This window comes from Saccoglossus kowalevskii, chromosome 10 (genome assembly GCF_978046115.1).
Source record: "Saccoglossus kowalevskii chromosome 10, keSacKowa6.1, whole genome shotgun sequence".
Lineage (NCBI taxonomy): Eukaryota > Metazoa > Hemichordata > Enteropneusta > Harrimaniidae > Saccoglossus > Saccoglossus kowalevskii.
Genome location: NC_140650.1, coordinates 20,524,890 through 20,539,210, shown reverse-complemented (window position 1 = coordinate 20,539,210; position 14,321 = coordinate 20,524,890). Strand labels below are relative to the sequence as shown.

Here is a 14,321-nt window from a genome sequence, read left to right as displayed (position 1 = left end):
AATAACATATTTTTCCGATTGTGTGCATGACAGCTTTGCCCACACACAATAAGACAGGATGATATGTACGGATATGTGTGAGTATGTTTCATGGATTAATATGCCACTCCTTTGCTTCAATTCTAACTACATTTCTGGAAATATCACTTGATATCTCACAATGTGTCAATTGCGTATCTAGAAATTCTAACTACTATTTCGCAGAATTTGACCAGCCTGCTTTTACCAGTCATTTAATTCAACTCCCATATTGTCCTTCACAGTGAAAGTTAATGCAGATATATTGTAAATTACACAGAGGTACCGTATTACCCCGGGCACGCGCCCCTCCCTGGGCAAGCGCCCAACCCCCTGTTTTCACAAAAGTTACATGTTGGGGACATCCTCGGTTAAACGCCCAGGGTGAATTTTAGCCAAGAACGGGGTCAACAATAAAGTTTTATTTGTCAAAAACGAACGCGTTTGATTTATTTAAATAGTGTGTTTGTTACGGTAGTTCTCTTTTTGGAGTGTGTGGTGGCCCTGAATGGGGCTGTTTTGTTTGTGTTTTTACGTAAAAACTCATTTGAACTTAACGACGTAAGATGAACCACGCAGCATGTGGCACACACGTTCTGCTTTCTCTTCATTCACAATGAATCCAATATTACAATATTGCAATAATCCATACATTGGTGAGTGGTTTGAAGCACTTAGCTTTGGTTTCAAAACGTAGCACTTCGCTGACTGTGAATTCATAACGGGAGCACAGTCAGCTGGCAAACTTAACGCGTAAAAATAGAACGTGTATTTTGACCTCTACGTGGCCAACCAATGGCTGGACACGGATACGTTTGCGGTTGTTGCCAAAAAGCCCTGCGTCCATTGCTTGGCGATACTCTTCCGTTTCACCCTCTCTGGAATGTTCTACTTTCGCAGCCTAATCGCAGGTTTTTCGAAAAACGTCGAAAAAACACAAGAATTAGTAGAAATGTTCTTATTTTGGGCAGATTATTGATACAGAATAATGTCTTTATTACAAAAATGCTGAAAAACTGAATTTTGGCCTTAGGTATTTTTTTATCGACGAAAAACTGCGAACTCGGCAAATTTGGTTGCACAACTTCCCTCTATCATACACCCAGCGACACCGATGCGAGCTGACTGTGAACGGGAGCAAGCACTTTTGAGACATCACGTCGTAAACTTGCTATTTTCTTTCCATCCTTCATCACAGCTATGGCATTACGGTCATGTGGATTATTTTTCTGTCGTTGAAGAAAAAACATTTTGCCGACCTCAAGTCCATTACGATAACCATAATGAGGCATGCCGACGATGGGAACTTGTTGCATCATAATTTTGTCATGTGTGTGGGTGCGTGAATAAATCATGTTAATGAGGTCGACCAGAGTTTATTTTCAGTCTGTTTTTTTATGTATCGCCATTTGAATATGTTTATGTATTTACAATAGTTTGTAAACATTTCACATCTGTAATAAAAGGTTTATTTGTCTCATAACCCTGTCTGCTATTCTTCAATTCTTCAGTAATTACGATGCGATGTATCAATACGTGCATGAACAAAATTATGCTAATGAGGTCATCGCCATCTTGGATTACAAGCGATAGTTTTTCTCGGCCATTTCGACTTGCACTGATCACGGTTACTAAAAAAGTAACCGTGCATTGATTACAATACTTACCATACTTTGTAGCCAATTTCAGTGAGTAATACAACTTCATTCGCTGACATAAAACAAGTTTTATTCTTGAAATTCGACCCTGTGTCTTAGTGTTCCCACAGTTCTTGACCGAGTGCTCACGTTCATTGAAACCTCGCATAAATCAAGAAATAAGTATGTGTACAAAGTGTACGAAAGCATTCCTTTATTTGACCTTATCATATGATCACAAAAACAACTTTTTTAAATCTTTTTTGGGGTGGTCCTCGGGTAAGCACCCACCCCCAAGTTTTCTCGATTTTGTATGTTCAGGCCCCCGGGCCCGTGCTCCGGGTAATACGGTAACATTACAATACATTCCCCTTCACATTCCCCTGTATTACTTAACAATCTTTGAGCTGAGGCAGTTATGGTTCTACAACCATCACCAGTTCTCTTGTTAATATTAGATCTCTACCAGGGTATGTTCTAATTATAGATCAGTGATTGCCATTTTCACCAGCTCAAACAAAATTAATTAACAGTAGCCCAATCCGCACAGACTACTACTAAATCATGTCCTGTAGCTACCATTTTCCAAAATTAGAATAGCTCAACTGTACTACTCGAAATTTTCAAATCATTAGTACTAAATGTTTTCTTGGCTATAAAGTACCTACTAAACTGGACTACTCAATATTACCATTGGACTACCAGCTCTTGAAACTTGTTGCCCAGCTGGCTTCTAAAAACAATTTGAGCCTTGGTCACAAAATATTAATTAATATTTGACAAAATAAATTTATGATAATGAGAAACAAATATATTGCAATGAATATTGCATTGACCAAATTTATAAAAAAACAACTTGATCATGAGACAGCAACACCTCTTGTTAGCTTAGCATAACCACAATCTTTTTAAACATTGCATTGAAATAAGACGCTGCATCCCATAGTAGGAGTATATATATAGATGTATTGTATTTTCATATGTTAATGAACAGTGAATCTTGTAATTTGTAAATGTAATTGGTTTCTACTTTTTATCATTTACTGTTAATCATTTTTTTTTTATTATCCTGTGGTTTTTTAGTGACCTTACTGTTGTACTTCCAAAGTCAGTGTTGTGTCAATAAATAAAAAATTAAATAAATAAACTTAATTGTGGCTGAACCATCTGCTCTTGGTACACACTGTATAATTTACAGCTGTTTATTTGATTGTCCTTTTAAATTGATGATGTTTTTGTTTTCACAGTTTGTGCATGTTTTCCCTGCTTGGCAAGAAGCTTAAAACAAACAATCTACAAGGACCATCATCATATCTTCACTCAACTCAGCAGAGACCTGATAGTGTTTGACTTGTTAACAGCTGTGTCTGCATGTCTCTTCATCAAAATTGCTTGGAATTTTTACTGCTTCACTTCAGAAATTGGGTGAGTTTTCAAGAGTTTCTTTGCTCTATAATAACAAATTAGCTGAAATGTTTTTTTCTTTTCGTTATCGATGGGTCTTATGGAACACTTCTAAATGGTTACACATCGTGGTACTTTCCAGGGTACCAGTAAACTTTGCTATCAACGTGAATTTATCAATTATTTTTCATACAAGTGCAAGCAGTGGTTCAAAATATAATAGGAGAAAGTATTGCTATTATACTATATTATCAGAGGTACATTACTTGGGGTTTGCAACTTGCATAGCACTGTATGGTGACATCATGTCAAGATCCCATTCAAGTCTCTTCTCGTAGATAGCGAGACTGAGGCTACGACCTTCTGACATGACACATATCAATGTTCAAGGTTTGTAATGAAAAAATAAAACTTTTCTTGTCGCTATCATAGTGAAAAATGTAATACATCGAAAATGTACAGAAAATATAGTTCTCGTAATCCGTCATACCGTGGGCAGCTATTTTGATCCACCTGGACATCCCAGTATCCTAGTTACCTCGGGCATGCGCATTCGCATTTTTCTGAGTTGGAACGCTTATGCGAGAGCGAGATTGTGACGGGATCTTGGTATCATGTCACCGTAGTTACAAACCCCAAGTAATGTACCTCTGATATTATATATACAAAAATCCACCCCAAATAGCCCAAGATTTGAGAATTAAAACCCAAAATAATAATACAATTGTTATGAATCTAATATTTATTTTATTCCACATTGCTATTTTCCAAATATGAACCATGCTCTTGTGAACTTTTTAAGCTCCTGTGATCAATTGTTCCTGAGTGTCTGTTTCATCCAGATGGTTTGCATTTAGGCAAATGTACATGTACTTTTAACTGCCCCAGTTGTTTTTAAAAACAAACAACAAAAGACTTCTTCAAATTCTGACTGTTTTTGGAAAAACTGTAATGTTTCTTGTGTCATCAAATTATTAAGTTAATTTTTGTTGTTGCATTTAAAATAAAAATGATACAAGTTTGTGTTAAAAAAATGATACAATGATTAAAGTTTAATTATTTACATTTGTAAATTAATGATCTCAATATATGTGCATTTCTTTCTTAAAATTGCATCCCCACTTAGTATAATCTGCAGAAAACCTACTGACCACAAGCATCATAAGATCTTTGGATTTTGTACAGTTCATGAGAAATCTTATCCAACGAAATCTTGAAATCGAATGTAGAAAAAGAAGTAGAGTGATTACAACAATGAAAATCACCCTCAGTACAGGTTAACTTTAGTGCTTTAATAATTTATATTTGTTGCCATAGTAACTGATTTTATAATTTTTTATGTTGATCATAATAATCAGTGACCAGAGTTCTGCATATAATACGAAGTGGGGATGCAACTTTAACTTTAATTATCATTATGGTTCCAAACCTTTATTGTTTTGAAAGGGATAAAATGTTGTTTCAATGTGTGTGTAATTTTCCTTTATTACATGGATTTAAAAATATGAAAATATTAGTTTTAAAAAAGCTGCTGTGTGTGAATTAAAATTATTAAAGTGCCATTTCAAAAGTTTTTTTTTTTCGTCTTATGGTACTGATCGTACTAGTCAATGTAACATTAATTATTTATTTAGATCAAGTATTCTTTGTTTGGCTGGTTAAAAGATTGTCTTGTTGTTTTAAGGATAATGATAGCATGTCATGGGAGGGTACGAGTATTACATATCCTGATCATCCAGGTACTTGAAATATCTTGTGTGCAATGGCTATAGCCTACCAGGGATATGTTATATTGTTCTAAATATTTATCTGTGACCCAATGTGTTGCAACAATATTGTTCTAAATATTCCCCTGTGACCCATTGTGTTGCAACAATATTGTTCTAAATATTTCCCTGTTACCCATTATGTTGCAACATTATTGTCCAGTATCTTTCTGTGGTGAAACTATATTTTCCTGTGACCTCCTATGTTGCATCAATATTGTCCTAAATATTGCCCTGTGACCCATTGTATGCAACAATATTGTCCAGTATCTTTCTGTGGTGAAACAATATTTTCCCGTGACCTCCTATGTTGCAACAATATTGTCCTAAATATTGCCCTGTGACCCATTGTGTTTATGATTCATTGTGCTTCTCAGACCATAGTGCATCATCAGCATCACAAGCCTGTGTTCTGTTTCCACAAACCTGTGTTCTGTTTCAAGACGGCCATATGCCTATGTTCTGTTTCAAGACGCCACATGCCTATGTTCTGTTTCAAGAAAGTTACAATCCTATGCTCCATTTCATGAAAACCACAATATTTTCTGTTTCAAGAGCACCAAAATCCTGTGTTCTGTCAAGAAAACCACAAGTCTATTCTGTTTCAAGAGCACAAGCCTGTGTTCTGTTTCCACAAACCTGTGTTCTGTTTCCACAAACCTGTGTTCTGTTTCAAGAGCATCACAAGCCTATTTTCTGTTTCAAGAGCATCACACGCCTATTTTCTGTTTCAAGAGCATCACACGCCTATTTTCTGTTTCAAGAGCATCACAAGCCTATTTTCTGTTTCAAGAGCATCACACGCCTATTTTCTGTTTCAAGAGCATCACACGCCTATTTTCTGTTTCAAGAGCATCACAAGCCTATTTTCTGTTTCAAGAGCATCACAAGCCTATTTTCTGTTTCAAGAGCATCACAAGCCTATTTTCTGTTTCAAGAGCATCACAAGGCTGTGTTCTGTTTCAAGAGTATCACAAGCCTATTTTCTGTTTCAAGAACCCCTGATAGATACTCTTGATAAATGACAAATAGCTTTGATCGTAAATCTTCGTTGCCCTGTGAAAGTTTGCAATCACATGGCATCATTAAGTTTGTGTGCTCCTATGACCTTTAGAATTCATTTGTACTGATTTATACAGTTAAACTGACTTGTCACTGAAAGGTGATCAGACTCGTAAATAAAAGATTGTAATACAAACTGGTGTTATTATTTCTGTAATTCCAGAATTTTGAATTGCCTATCGTGACAATTGCTATTTAAAACAGTGTAATTGATTGATGCAAATTAGTAATCAGTTGCTATGGCAACCACCATATTTTCTCTATTAAAAACTTGTGTGCATATGTAAAATAGACATAATAAAGACGTTTCAATGATAAGATGTGCTTATAGAGCAAATACAAAATCACTAACTTTGATTGTCAGATTCTTTATCACATTTTACATTATGGTAAATCCTATAGTAAACATTATCATTTTATGCATGTTCGGACATTTCTTGGAGAGAAACAAATCACAGACAGTGGTACCATATTCATTAAAGTGCTATAAGAATTTTCAGTCTGCATAACAGAAATGCTGCAATGACATTACATTGTAACTCTTAATAATATTGACTATTAAAAGTTAATTTTGAAAAACATTGACAGAAAGGTAATACTGTAAAAGGGTTAATTATTCACTGGGTTTTAATTGTCCTTATTTCGCTGACTGGAAAATGCGCTTAAATTAAAACCCAGTGAATATGTAAAATTTAGCATAGAACACATATCCAAATGATAAAACTGAATTTAAAACCTAATGAATATGCCCAAAATGCTAAATCTGCAAAAACCCAGTGAAAATAAGTCATTTCACAGTAAAATACGTATTCATGTCATGCCTTATTTGCCTAAAATAATATTTGTAATTTCGTAAAATTCTGATTTTCCAGTTCATTTTGGCATTTAGGGATTTCAAGTGATAGCAAAGTTATCACCAGATCTCAATTTTTCATAGAGAGGTTTGATACCGCATTGTCATGGGTAATATTATCCTCTCGCCCTTTAGTTCACAGATAACACTAGCCTGTGATGGCAGCCAGTTCTACGAATAAGTGATGGCCTCATAATATTTTCCCTTATACATAAAACACATGGACATGTACAGTACAGTACAGTACATGTAGGTAAAGTTTATGCCTTATTAAAGTTTTACTACACTGCAACTTAATGTTATACCTTTTTTTATATATCTTCCATAGGTAACATCTGAAATCCTGTATTCTTAGATAAGATTTATGACTCACTACCTACAGGACTTAATGTTATTCTCAGAAATTCAACTTCAGGTATGTTAACTTAAACTTACTTTTTTATGGGATAGGATTGTGCATAATCATAATGTCTGCATGTTGAATGACCAGGAGAGAAACCCACTGGTTTATTTTGTCTAGTGGATCATATTGAATTTTAAATTTATGTGATTGTCTACATGTTATCATAAGCTGTCCTATTATAAACTGTAATATATACGTCTGTAATGAATTCTACACACATACCATGGCATTTACGCTCTCAGCGTCAGAATTCTACTGTCTATGAGTGTCAGAATTTACTTTAATATCAAGTCAGAAGGCTTGGATGATGATGATGATGATGATGATGATGATGATGATGAATTAATTAATTATCAAGTTATTAGTTCATATTATCATATTCTTATAATGCCTACTCATCAGTATTTATTTTGTGATATGCTATTCAGGTGTTGGCTGGTTAATAAGGTTAATTTATTACTTTAACTTAAAATCTTCTGTTATATTTTTAAATGAGCTGAACAGTGAAGTTATTGTTCTTTGTAAAGTTGAATATAAGACTAATGAAGTGAAATTCATTTTTTCCCCATGATTAACAATTTATAATCTGTAAATAATATTTTTTGAAATCAAATCTTTATCCCTCAAGTTGGTCTTAAAGTGGAAAGAATGGATGAAAATTATTTAAAATTTAAAACTTTTTAATTAAAAAGAAAAGTACCTATAAGTATATTATCAGGAGAGTTTTTAGAAAATTGGCAAATGTTACCAACCAAATTCATTTTAGTTGATCAAATGATAAAATTTTACTGATCTGCTCAACTACGGTTTTGAGAAAACACTGCCCTCAATGGTAGAATAAACACTGGAGTGTTATTGTTTACAGCTGAATTTTTTAAGGTTAAGTAATGAACATAGCATTCACTGCTGCATTTTGGTTGTACGGTTTGTGTATTGTGAAAAGTATGTGTATACAAAAAAAAAAATTACCATGTGCATTATTGAACTAATTTGAAACAATTATTGCTACAAATTACCAGTAGAAAGCCAATACAACCTTGTTTATATATGTTTATGTATCATGCTGTACCTTGGTTCTAGGCATACACAATGCACACAGTGTAATTAGAGAGAACACACAACTCCCTACAGTTGATTTATGGTTAAGTTATCACAGCTGTGAAAATAATTATCAACAACTTGCATTTCATTGGTTCTAGTGTGCCCTTCTGTTTCAAAGACTTCAGTCGAAAGTAGGAGGTTTCCCATACTACAGTGAGACCTGTCTAAACCTAAGTAAGGTTTAATCATAGGGTCTATTGTCTAATGGGGGGGGGGGGGGGCTTGTCATTACTACAGTAAGACCTGTCTAAACCAAACTATGGAAATGCAGCGGGGTCAATACTATATTAGGACCTGTGAAAATCTAATTATGAGACCAGTTTAGGGGAGGTATTTCAATATTATAGTGAGACATGTCCAAACCTAACCATGGCATCTAAATTAATAAGGTGGGTATGGAGAGGATGGGGTCAATACTACAGTGAAACCTTTCACGTTTGTTTTTTGTGCCCTTTTATGTCAGTGATGTCAACATGTTATTCTGTCGTTGTCGTAAAGGAACTTTAAATATGGCAGTTTAAACTGATTTTTGATTTACCCAAGGTCTAGTTTAGTGTGATTTTTTTTAAATTTAGAACTCTTGCCAAGAATAATACTTTTATCATTCTTCAACTTTCAAAGCGATATTGTATATCTTGAGAACTTGACCTTCGACCCCCATGTTGTTTTTGACGACTGCTTTACCCTACTGCATATTACCAGGTCACTGGTTTTCTTGTGTTGATTGTCTCATTTTTCAAGTCTCACCTGTGAATAAAAATAACACACATGGGAACCTGTAATAACAAATCCCAGAATGTGAAACCGTGAGAAATGTTTTAATGATCGTCAACTTACAAATACCTTGAATAAATGATCAAGGCTGGTTCTTAAATTTACTTTTCCCAGATTCAGAAAATGCTTAAAAGTTAGCGGTGGACAGTTCACTACAATTTTGAGTGGTTTGATATTGTCAAGGTAGCAAGGTGTTGCTAGAAAATTTGATCATAGGAAAACAGGGTTATAGTCACAAAATAAAGTGTCTTGTGTAAAATCTATGTTGAAATGCATGATACTAATTGCTGGTCTGTATCCACAGACTTATAATCTATTCTTTGTTGATTACTTTTTCAAATTTGACAGTTTTATAGACATTTAGCCTGTCAAATCAAATTTTGTGTCTAAAATGGTAGGTAGATTGCTAACAGCTTGTAGCAGAATACGTTTATTTTCAATCATACACAAAAATCCACACCATGTTTCAACTTTGACTAAGGGCACACCTGTTTTGTATGATATGATTAGAATAGAATATTGCTTTTTAATAACAATAAAGAAAATTTTACATTTCTTTATTGTTTTGTCTGTAAAAATATATGGAAAAATGATTTGGGTTTTATACTTTGTGCAATGTGACACAAATTGACCTTGGAGAATCAAATCAAAGTTTGTGGAATTAGAAGTCAGAACGTTGATTGAATCGGTATTTTCACCACTCCAATCTCAATATGAGAGAAACATTCTTCTATTAACCCTTTGTGTGACAAATGTTTTTCCGACCAAAATTCAATGCACATATTTTCATTTTGAAAAATGTTCACCAAATTTTATTATCATTTTGGACCATATGGACTGTTTCATATACTGCTTTTAGTTTTTGATCAAAAGGTTTGTCATTTTTTATCAACATTTTACGGGAGGAGGAGCAGACTACAAAGTCATTCTGTAGATTGTACCAAAAGTTGACAATGGGGCTCGAAGGGATAAGGACAATAGGAATTTCTTTGTCAGTTGTATATTGAATCACCCATCTTATACGTTAATTTGCACAATTTTCAAGACTACATCATACTTTTACTAAATTTGATAGAGATTAAAAAAAAAAAAATACATTGTGGCAAACAAATTTGTATGAACATATTGCAGTGTGATTGAATTCTGGGTAATTTCCTTAATAGTACATGGGATGCTAATTCGTTCATGTATGAGTGAACATATGGTGGGCTTTCTTCTCATTATTCTGTAATCAGTAATAGGATTAAATACTTAAGCATTGCTAAGAGAACTATTTGTTGATGTTATAATTATTGTACTGTAAAACAGGTCAGTTCTCCTATAGCTGTCCAACACTTGTTTTTCCCCTCCAGTAACTGCACCACTGTAATTCTGGAGTAGCTGGTTAACCCTACTCATGGTTTCCATGTGAGGCGAGAGCTGACAGAATTCTACTCTTACGATCTCAGTTCTGACTGCTTCCCTGCACATTTTTTGTGTCCACTCTTCTGATAGCGCATTACTTCTCCAACGTTACTGGTATAATTGTAGTTTCTCATCAGTTCTGATTGAACAAAAATATTTCCTTCAAGTTAGACTTCATCATGATTGGCTTATAGCCGGTTCAAAAGGGTGAGTTTTACTCAAATTCCATATACTATAATTTCTTTATTAGTATCGCATAAATGACAGTGTATCTACGGTAATCAATGACATTGTATCTACGGTCATCGTAAGTCATCAGGCTTTTAGCCAGCCACAAGTCTACCAGTCTTTTAAGACGGGCACTCCACAATTAGATACAAAATTTCATTTGTCAATATTTCTACAAACATGTCCAATTTTGATTGAAAATCACTAGTAAATTACAAAATAACCATAAATAATAATAATAATGATAATAATAATAATAAAAACACAATAATAAGACTGGTTACAGATTTGAGACTGCTATCATTCATTTTTTCCCTATTTTTGACAACCACTTTCTATTTTCTGGCTATTACCCATACATTGTAAGTCATCATTTCAATACCGTGAAATACTTTATTTTAGCTGGAATTAATTTTCACTAAAAAGACCTTTAAGGCTTTTGGGTGTTTTGCATGGATTTTATTTTTACTGATTTTTGATGAGTTAAATGTAAAATATAGGAAAAAAGGTATATTCGCTTGATTTTATTTTCATTGAATCATTCCTTCAGCGAAAAATAGCGAAAATGAATTCCAAGCGAAAATAAAGAATTTTACAGTAATCTAGTTGATGTACGTTTCTATTCAAGATCAACTTGTGATAGAGATAATATACATGATCTAAATTATTACAAGCTCTACTGAGTTCACCTAGTGAAGTAAAACAATTAAAAATAATTAAAAGATGGTAGGACCAATATTCTAAATATTAGTACATAGTGTACATTTAGTGGATAACACTGGCATCACACACCAAAGTATACTGTAGAATACTTTATTTTTGCTTGGAATTTATTTTCGCTATTTTCGCTGAATGGATGATTCCGTGAAAATAAAATCCAGCGAATATACTTTTTTTCATATATTTTACATTAAATTCATCAAAAATCAGTGAAAATAAGTTCCATACAAAACGCCCAAAAAGCCTTTTCAGCGAAAATTAATTCCAGCGAAAATAAAGTATTCCACAGTAAATCTTTGTGAGAAAGTTTATTTTAGAGATTGTTATTGTAGGTGGGTCTGTTTAACCTGTAGGGATTACCTGTAATGTAATATTTGAATTTTACAACAACATAGGTGAATTGTTTGAATTCAGTTACCTGGTGGTGCTTTGTATTCTGTAGCAGTTGGCTTTTTATTAGAAGCTGGTAATCCGAAAAACTACCTGGTTACTTCAGTAATTTTGTTAAAATGCATAATTGTATTGAGTTTCTACCTCCTCTTTTAACACCTCCCCCACCCAAGGCTGCTCTTACTGAAAACCCTGTTAACAACAGAGATTTATGAGAATTCAGTATCCAAACATTTTCATTGATCTTGTTTGTTATCAAGTTACTTACTTGAAAATAATAATGTTTTAATATTTAAATCAATTCATAATCATATCTTACATAACTTAAAAAGGGTATTCATTGTATGCTGGATCATTAAAATATAAGTCTATTTGCTCTATGAATATTTACTCCACTGGGAGTTTATAAAATATCTCCCATAATGCAACAGTTGAGACAAATCTAATAAATAATGAGGGCACTAAAAAAAGTCAGAATATTTTGCATCACCTAACAACAGGTTGTTCCTAACTGCTTCAAACTTTACAGCAAGCTTCAGAACTATTGGGGTAGCAAGTCAGCAACCTTGTTCACTATTTCACTGACAACTTTGTGTGGCCTTGCTCATAGAAAGGAACTGCCCAAACACAATTTGGATATGGTGAGATGTAGATAGAAACTCAGAGTGCAAAGTAACCTTAGCATTCTTGGCATCATAAAATGCGGTATATTGTTTGTTATCTACATAGGTCAAAATCATTCTTATTGACCTTTTGTTAAACTTTTATAGATCTTATCTCTTCGCTGTTATTGATGTGTGTGTATGTGTTTGTTATCGATCTCAGGTGTAATTACTGATAAAATGTGCTGATTAAATTCCACTTTAGCTGCCCCATTATTCAGGGATGCTAAAATCAACATGTGTGCTGTCAACTATCGCACAACAATTAAATATTGTTTTAGTTAGCAATGGGTTATTCTTACAAGCTTAATGCATGCATGACTGGACCTTGTTCCAAAACATTTGCACGATTATAGCTCAGAAAAAAAAGTGATTGATTTTTGTCAATTTTCTTCGGTAATAGGTTGGAAAATTGTCATCAAAAAGAGACTAATGTGTTTTTATTACATAGTTTTGTTTTATAATTATTAATGTTGCAAAAATAAATTTTGGAATTATTGTAGCAGTGATTTCACTAAAGAGCCACAATGACTTTCGTAAAATCTCCAATCTCAGTAGCAGTGATTTCACTGGAGGGTCACAGTGACTTTCGTAAAATCAAGGTGGATTGATTTACAGTTGGCTAAAGTGACTGCAAGTTGAAATAGAATTCCTAAAATCAAGGTGGATTGATTTACAGTTGGCAAAAGTGACTGCAAGTTGAAATAGATTTACTAAAATCAAGGTGGATTGATTTACAGTTGGCTAAAGTGACTGCAAGTTGAAATAGAATTCCTAAAATCAAGGTGGATTGATTTACAGTTGGCTAAAGTGACTGCAAGTTGAAATAGAATTCCTAAAATCAAGGTGGATTGATTTACATTTGGCAAAAGTGACTGCAAGTTGAAATAGAATTCCTAAAATCAAGGTGGATTGATTTACAGTTGACTAAAGTGACTGCAAGTTGAAATAGAATTCCTAAAATCAAGGTGGATTGATTTACAGTTGGCAAAAGTGACTGCAAGTTGAAATAGAATTCCTAAAATCAAGGTGGATTGATTTACAGTTGGCAAAAGTGACTGCAAGTTGAAATAGAATTCCTAAAATCAAGGTGGATTGATTTACATTTGGCAAAAACGACTGCAAGTTGAAATAGAATTCCTATAATCAAGTTGGATTGATTTACAGTTGGCAAAAGGGACTGCAAGTTGAAATAGAATTCCTAAAATCAAGGTGGGTTGATTTACATTTGGCAAAAGTGACTGCAAGTTGAAATAGAATTCCTATAATCAAGGTGGGTTGATTTACATTTGGCAAAACTGACTGCAAGTTGAAATAGAATTCCTAGAATCAAGGTGGATTGATTTACATTTGGCAAAACTGACTGCAAGTTGAAATAGAATTCCTATAATCAAGTTGGATTGATTTACAGTTGGCAAAAGGGACTGCAAGTTGAAATAGAATTCCTAAAATCAAGGTGGGTTGATTTACATTTGGCAAAACTGACTGCAAGTTGAAATAGAATTCCTAGAATCAAGGTGGGTTGATTTACATTTGGCAAAACTGACTGCAAGTTGAAATAGAATTCCTAGAATCAAGGTGGATTGATTTACAGTTGGCAAAAGGGACTGCAAGTTGAAATAGATTTACTAAAATCAAGGTGGATTGATGTACAGTTGGCAAAAGTGACTTCAAGTTCAGTTAGAGTTCTTAAAATCAAGGTGGATTGATCTACAGTTGCCAAAGTGACCTCAAGTTCAGATAGAGTTCTTAAAATCAAGGTGGATTGATCTACAGTTAGCAAAAGTGACTTCAAGTTCAGTTAGAGTTCTTAAAGTAAAAAGCATTCATACAAGTAGCATTGTGTACCCCGTCTCTGTAAATGTGAATGACCCTCCTGAGTGAGTTATTGAGCAAAAG

General features: G+C 33.8%; 1 long non-coding RNA gene across 1 annotated transcript in view; it reads left to right on the top strand.

The window, feature by feature from the left end:
- The first annotated feature begins 2,945 nt into the window (after window positions 1-2,945).
- Window positions 2,946-14,321, top strand: part of LOC146737950 (uncharacterized) — a 45,632-nt gene continuing 34,256 nt past the window's right edge. Inside the window, exons 1-2 of the long non-coding RNA XR_014930716.1 lie at window positions 2,946-3,080; window positions 7,069-7,155. This is a non-coding gene — a long non-coding RNA (uncharacterized LOC146737950). The remainder of the gene's footprint in view (window positions 3,081-7,068; window positions 7,156-14,321) is intronic.